The sequence below is a fragment of the Cephus cinctus genome, unplaced genomic scaffold (assembly GCF_000341935.2).
Source record: "Cephus cinctus unplaced genomic scaffold, Ccin1 Ccin1_scaffold0857, whole genome shotgun sequence".
Taxonomy (NCBI): Eukaryota; Metazoa; Arthropoda; class Insecta; order Hymenoptera; family Cephidae; genus Cephus; species Cephus cinctus.
Window position 1 is genome coordinate 208186 of NW_014333443.1, and position 8066 is coordinate 216251.

At 38.7% G+C, this 8066-nt stretch overlaps 1 protein-coding gene across 1 annotated transcript in view; it reads right to left on the reverse strand.

Annotated features, from left to right (window-relative positions):
• The window catches only part of LOC107270899, a 92867-nt gene that overhangs the window by 69688 nt on the left and 15113 nt on the right, over positions 1-8066 (reverse strand). The window contains exon 2 of the mRNA XM_015746334.2: positions 2293-2359. The gene's annotated coding sequence lies outside the window, so the exon portion shown is untranslated. The remainder of the gene's footprint in view (positions 1-2292; positions 2360-8066) is intronic.

Consider the following 8066-nt stretch of genomic DNA (forward strand, 5'->3'; position numbering starts at 1 on the left):
ACTGCCGAGTCTACTCTGCCGTAAACACGCATGCACGTCGGATCAGCCACTGTATCCCATAGTTAAGGAATTTCATAATTGCACACGTGCGCTATCTGACTTTCATTTATGTAAATTTTACTTAAACATTTTTACCAATCAGTTGCAAACCCTACAAGAAAGCGTTATTTGGCCATTGTGTGCTTCGAAAGAGGGGGAGCTAACTTTGAAAATCTTTTGTAAAATGTTAAAATGTTTATATCAAATTTGAATGCACGAAAGAAAGGTGAGGTATATGCATATAAATATATATATGTATATCTACGATGCACAGTGATCATTTTCATTGTATACTAACATATAAGTTAATATATTCTACGAACATACACATACTTTACAAGCAGACGCATCTACTATTGTTATAAGCGGTACCAAGTACGTGTAAATACATATGAACTCCAATACGTTATAATTTCGTATATCTAATATGAAATTTTACAGTGAAAAACGAAGACGGCGTATCCGGTTGCATATCGAAAGGCGCCATGACTCTTACACATAGCATACGAGCTGTGAAATATTATACCATAATAAAATATGAACATTTTATATTTATATGACTAAGTAAAATCAAAATTCACTTGTTCATTATGCCAGTGATACGAGCTGCTTTAACTGAGTTTACGAGCCAACAAGTGGTGTCGCCATCTGTCCTCTGGCGTCGGAAACTAAAGATCGCACGTTAACAGCTATGATATATTCAAAAACGTATCCAAAGGATCTTTCTGCTTGATCGAAAACAATTAAACAACCAAAAGAAGCCCATAAGCATTGCAACAACGCTCTAGCTGAGTGTGCATTTACGAACTTTAAAAATAAAATATCAAACTTGAACCAGAGGAACTAATGTTAACAATTTTTAGTTTAAACGAGTAAAAAAATAAATCCAAATAAATTGTGGCACTTTAAACAAAATTATAATACATAATTTTTTCCTTTGACTGATCGAGCAACTTTTACTACAACATAAAAGTGACTCAAAGCGGCTCGGCACGTGCAGTCATAAAAGTACCATAAATTAAAAAACATTTCGAGTGGTTGGAAATTGGGAAAAGGTGCATTTTTCCCTAAATTAAGACGAGTCTAAATAGATTGGTATTCATATCAAAAGTGAGTTGTCTGTATCGTATTCTGTATGTTAATTGCATTCATACGCACACAGGATGAGGTTTTAACTTTCAATCAACGTATCCGTGTACACAGTCAGCTATAAAAGTTTACGTATTAAAATATAGGTAAACCAGCGCTTTAATAAATACATCGTTGGTTTTATGATACATGCACGAATAAATATACAGGCGTATCTCATTAAGCTCTCGTTAGAGGCTAGTAGTATTTCAGAGCATACGAAAAAGCTTGAGCGTGGATTCCACCTATTTGAAGAACTCGAGTAACCCTTAGGAATAGGGTTCGGCTGCGTGTGAATAATATCAGGAAATATGTTGACACGCCTGCCATTTAGTTACAGGTGTAATATCTATACGCATATTACTTGAGGGATAAGGGTAAATGGACCTAGTCTAACTTCGGACAGGAAGAGGAAGACATTTGACCTTCCACGTCTCCAAATTGTAGTAAAGAGAAGTTAACCTAAACCTGATTTAACTTCATTGCAGTTGCAATGGGATGCACTTGCACTTTTAATAAATCGAATGCATTGCTAGAAATACGGAAGCTGAGATTACACATGCTTTTTTTGAGATCCCAAGTACTATATAAATTTTTGAATTTGAATTTTGGACAGCCAACAAAGTTTGCAGTAATCGATCCGTTGCTCAAGCCAGTAAAATTTCCCTAAGAAAATGTTCGGGACCGAGGCGAAATGGGGAGTCGCGAAAGTAGATGCTTCACGTGGGCGTAAATCGTAATTGAAATCAGTGCATTCTACGGGGCTTAATGGACTCTGAGATATCATCCAAGAAATAAGATAAGACGAGACTGAATTTAAAGTCCCCGTGGTGTTTCGTAAGAAAAATAGAAATCGTATATCCCATGCAAGAAACAATGATCTCACGTCAGATGATCTGTAACGAAAGGACCTCCGAAATCGATGGACCGATTAATGTTATTAAAAATTGAAATCTGTTGCAAAATAATTATCCGATCGTAGCTTGCCTATGCAAGCTCTGTGACAATTGTATGTATAGCAGAATTAAAATTCAACGAATAAATCTCCTAGAAACTTCAGGTTCTCTGGACCAAGTAAGAAAGTAAGACTAGGTTGGAGCACGTGAATTATAATATAAAACGAACCTAAGCTGTCAGGGTTGGAGGTCATCCCGGAAGTCCCAGATACGACAGAAGCCGGGCGGCGTCTAACCTGAAAAACGAAATTAAAAAAATGTCTGGAATTACACAAAACACAATGATAGTACTTGAATTCACTTAAATAATCTCCGAGGTTTAAAACAATGGATCGCAGGATGTGAATGCGCTGCTATCACAATGAAAGTCACGTAGGTAGCTCAGGATGCTGCAACCTGAACCAACTTGAAAAAACAAGCCTACGCAAGCAAGCACGTACTCTTATTCAGATATTCTTCTGCTCATGTACTAAAATCCTCACGTGCTCGCATATTCGTGTACATCTACGCTCCGAAGTGGTCGTAGGGGATGAACGAAGTAAGAAGGGTTAAAAGGAGTCGTGACGATTGGTAACGGATTCCTGAGACTTTGCGAAACGCCGAAGAATAAATTTAAAAAGGAGTGAGAAAGATTTAAAGAAATAAAAATCCTGGAATTCTCGTAGAATAAAAAACATACAAACTTTCTACATAGGGTGGATTGTACTGTATAGGGTAGGTAGGATGTCGCCCTTCGAAGAAGGGTGCTATTCTCATAGTCATTTTACGGAGCCCAGTTGCTCGCCCATCGGCCCCATAGAGAGAAACGAGCCCTAGACAATAACCCTTTTGTCTATGGCCGAAGGCGCGTGGCGCAGGAAAATTACTATGTCGCCAGTTTGTTGTAAACATTGTCTGGCAAATAAACTCAAGGCTCGAGGCTGAGGGTGGAATTGTAGGGATGGTAGACGTAGAAGGTTGAAGATGTAGTCTATGATGCTATGGGTTGATCTATGTACGCATACGTGTATGCATGCTCACTACTCAACACCATCCTTTCATTTTCACCTCGTCTAGCAAACCCCTGACAAGGCTCAAAGGAATTCTTGAGCACAGCTATTCAACTTCCTGCAGGGAGAACATTTTATACGAATAGGCTGTCTGGTAAGTCCAGGTATACACTGAAATTATCAAAAGAAATATCATGTATCGGACTGCCAAACAATTAAATCGATTGCCTCGAAAATTCACATGTGTATGTGTTATCACGCATTCTTGCGGAATTACACAACAATTTTCTAGCTGTCTATCAGTATCAACCACTCTGTGTCCTCTCTGCACAACGCAAAGAGATTTTATCACATTTTTGATTCAATCATATTATTTTAATTATTGCAATTTTCGAAGACACAGAACGACAAACAAGTAATTTTCACGCAAATCGATACCGAAAATCGCCGCAGGGACCACGTAATGCTGGACTCAAATATACTTTATATTTTATACTCTTGAATGAATTATTTGCGTACTCTTGGACATTTCACTTTCTAAGAATAGGTAACCCATTTTCTAAGAGTACTCAGGACTGATTCGGATGGAAAACAGAAACTAACTCGGACAGTTAAACAATACTATATGTGTTTTATTAGAAATTTTATTTTCAAGCACAACAACTACACGTTTCCAAAACACTAAAGTAATAAGTGTAATTTTCTTGTTATTATTTTTGACAGTTGTTACACCGCATCCAATCTTCATCCTCGGTAAAAGCAAGTTTTTCATTTGATTTACGTTCGTACATTTTTTAGCATCTGAATTTTTTTAACGTCTTGAAAAGTTTTTACCGCCTAAAATTTTTGCCATCTCGAGAATTTCGTTTTTATACTCTTGGGACACAATACCATTTGCAAGAGAAAGGTATTATTTAACCGTATCACTTTGTAATGTTCAAAAATTACTTTTAGATAGGGACATTTTTATATCAACGTTACTTGTAAATCTCGAAAATATCACTTTCAAAGACAACTGGTTAAATGATTGATTATTTTCATAGACGTAAAAGTACAGTCCAAAAATTATTATATGTATATAATCAATCACATAATAATGTGGATAATCAGACTGGAAATTTGTCTCTATCTGATCAGATGTTAAATTTTAGAAAAATACACTATGGAAACGTAAGTTCAGTTCAAATGATATTCCCTGAAATAGTTGTAATGAACTCTTTTATGGATAAAATCACTGATTGAGAATATTATTTATATAGAGTTAACATTTTCTTAGTAAAATCGTATATTTTAGATCAGATTAGATATGATTTAGATATGACAAATTTAAGATTTGATTATATGTTATCATTCTTTTCCGAGGACTTGAACCACCTGCAGCGCGTTGATACCATCTGTCGTATAAAAAGGAAATGATGTTCTTAATATTATCAGCTTCGTACTAGGTACGCTTAGAAAATCTAATAAGAACACTTTCGCATGATACTTTCGCATGATACAAACCCATACAGTCGACTCTCCTTAAGAGCGAAATCTTGGAAGCTATAAAGAAAGAAAATACCAAAAAATACACCAAAAATTAGATCTCCCACCATAATACAGCAAACTCGTATTATCCACATGTCAAAATACATCCATGAAAAAAAAAACAAAAAAACCGTCTCTCGTTAAGAGCGATTTATATTTTCATCCTTAATACCTTTTAGACTGTATAGAATAGGTATTCGAAGATTAAGTAGTCTTAAGATTTGTATCTTTTTGTGAAAATCACGTGCTCGCCCTTAAAAAAATGGGTGCAACCAACAATAGATGAGTCAAACATGCAATGCAAAATAAAATTAGGTGAGTGAAACGGTTCAAGTCTGTAAAAGAAAATTAAGGAGAAATTTCCTCTTATCAAGACTCTACTGTAAATGGTATAACTGGTTGCAAAATGTAATCGAATAATCGGCCTGATTCTGTCAAGATCGTTGTTCAACGCCAATTTTCTTTCGACGCGGTTCAATGCACGAACTCGGTTTGTCTTGAAAATACAAGTGTCCGATTGGCTAAGAGCACAGTTAAACTGAGTTTAAATAATGAACGACGTTGGTGGAATCAGGCGTAAGTGCTGAAAGATCAAAATCGTCGATTAAATTTCCCCTGGTACACTGTAGTTCCCTGGTCTTCGGTACACGGGAAATTAACAAAGTTCAAGCAAAACTGGTATCGTGGAATCGGGCATAACGAAGGCATAAGGGCATAAGGGCATTGCCTTTAAGACGAAGGGGTAGGTGATTCGATATTGTCTAAGCGGAAAAGCGAAAATGAAGATTCAACAGAGAGAACGAAAGTTGGCACAAAGTGGAGGGAAAGATGGCTTTGCTGTATTGGATGAATCGGGAAACGCATACACACACGCGAACAGAGCGAGAAAGAGATAACAGGTGAGTCTCTGGTGTCGCCATGACAACGACCTACATTCTACCAACCTAATAAAGTGGCTCCCTTCATGGCTGCGAATTTCCGGCAACCTTCTCGTTCTTCCCTACCTACTCTCTACGTACACGTGTGCACTCATATGTATTATATATAGTATGATAATACATAGGTAGTCACATTGCCAGACTCGATCGAGTGACGCATATGTGTATATACACTATATGTATACTAACTATACATATTCCCTCTTGAATGAAAGAAACAATAAAGCGACAGAATTCCAATTACATCTTAATATAGATAAGGGATGCTCACAGTTTCTTTTTTCCCCCTTAAAATCATGGAAAATAGAATGTCTCGTCATGCGCGAAGGGCACGAGTCGACGAATCTGTCCAGGGTTAAGGGATGAATTATTGATTACCGCGAGGGATGATCAAGGACTGTGGAATCCGTAAGGGCTGTTCCAAGCCAGTCTCCGAGAAGGGACGAACGCGAGAAAAGACCTTCGAGAGGTAGTTTCTCATCTGCTAGGAACGTGATTTATCAAAAGTGGCAGTCGAAGGGTTGTTAAAAGAAAAAGAAAAAAAAAATAGAGAGAACGGGAGAAAAACAGAAAAAAAGTTAGGTGCGACCCTTTCTTCCCGTAATATCTTCTCGACCTTATTCACCTTCAGCAATACCTTCGCAGAAGGTTATCCACCCCCATCTCATCGAGACCAAGTAACTGACTGTAGGGGTAAAATTTATCCGAGAGCGCGGAACCGCTTGAGCAAGTGGTATCCATTTCATGTTATGAAATAATGAATGTACCAAACGGCTGTTTTTAGCCTACGCTTCTTTCTCACCCTCGTGTACTCCTCTTGAGCCTCGTGCTCTAAGGGGAAACAACCTCTCGACTCACCTTACGTATCTTGTGATCGATATCCTCTTACAAACCTTCCTTATCGGAGTTATATATAGTATATAACGTATATATTACTCAATACATTTCTCCGCATTCAGAACCTTCGTCTCTCCTTTTAGAATTCTTGGCAGGAGACGGAGGTAGAACCACTAATTAATCCAAAGGCTTCCCCCCGTAATTATCCACGAATACTTGCTTCGACGTCAATGCGTCCAGCCGGAACGTTAATTAGCCACTAACGGGTGGGTCCATTAAAATGTCCTTCACGTAAAACAATTATATTCGCAGATTAGAATATTACAGAATTCAACCACGAAAATTCTCCGAATAATATTCGTCCTTGGCTGTACCGACCAAAATACTTAGGCTAATACAGAATGGTTTACAACCCGACATTCTCAGGGTGGAGCAACGCAACGGCTCGACCGTTCAGCCAATTTCCGAGGAATAGTTGTGAAAGTGATTTCCACAGTATTCACCTAAACAATCCGTATCAGAGACAACGAATGAAACCGTCCTTAATATCCAGTGCATAAGGAGAACAGCGTCTCTACGTCTTTGGTCGGATCCAGTGTAGAAGGTGACAAGCGTAAACGAACAACGATCGCAATGGATTCTTGCACAGAATAGAGATGGCAGATTCTCGGGGGCAAGGTTTCAGGGTCGTGGAACTTTATGAAGCTGGAGCCAAAAGGTTGCACGTTGATCGTTAACCTTGTCGTGGTATTGAGGTTAGAATTGTGAACGGATGGAAGACGGAAGCTTTAAAGTAAGAAGATCTTAGTGCATCAAAATCCCGTTGAAAGGTCTACGAATATACGTACATATAAATGTGTATATCTATAGGTACTACTGTGTATATATCGGAGAGAAGCTGGAGGTCGTCCCGAAGACGACGCGTAGCCAGGAATATCGACCGAGACGGCTCAACATAACCTTCCACATTCTACGTACCCAGTAGCGTCTGACTATACGTACTGCTTGCCTATTTTTCGATAAGTTATGGATATAAAAATTAATACGATACATTACAAAGTACCTTAATGCAGATTGTACAGGTAATAATTACTGGTCAATGAGAGCTATCGTGTGTTGAAAAATTGAAAATGTCTAAATAACTTATCTCTGCCTACCATAGGTTCGGGTTTGGTTGGTCTGGCAGGACTCGTAATACATCGTTCTGCGATCACGTCTTAAAGGTGCCTTCACAGTCGGCGGAATGACGAGCTGTGCATAGTGCGTACAAATATATAGCGTTGATAAAGGAGATACGTAGAGATATGGGCAGTCATAGTATGTACGCAGTACTGGCACGGATCCATACATGCTCCTGTATTCCACGAGACACATCCGTAAGAGGCAGGAGGTATGTATCCTCTCATCCCCACGAGCAGAAGCGCCATCCCCTTACAGCGCGTAAGAGACGCAACGACTGTCTGCCGTTTTCCTAAAGGCCGTCGACAGTCTACCACTACGCCATTACAGCCTTGAACAAACCCCCAACCACCCTTTCTGCCTGGCTGGCTGGCTGGCTGCTACAGTCCTTTGTCACTGGAGGTAACGATCTCTCGACGTCAAGTTCGACCATTTCTTCGGCTGACAGTTTTTTTTTTTTTTTTTTTTTTTTT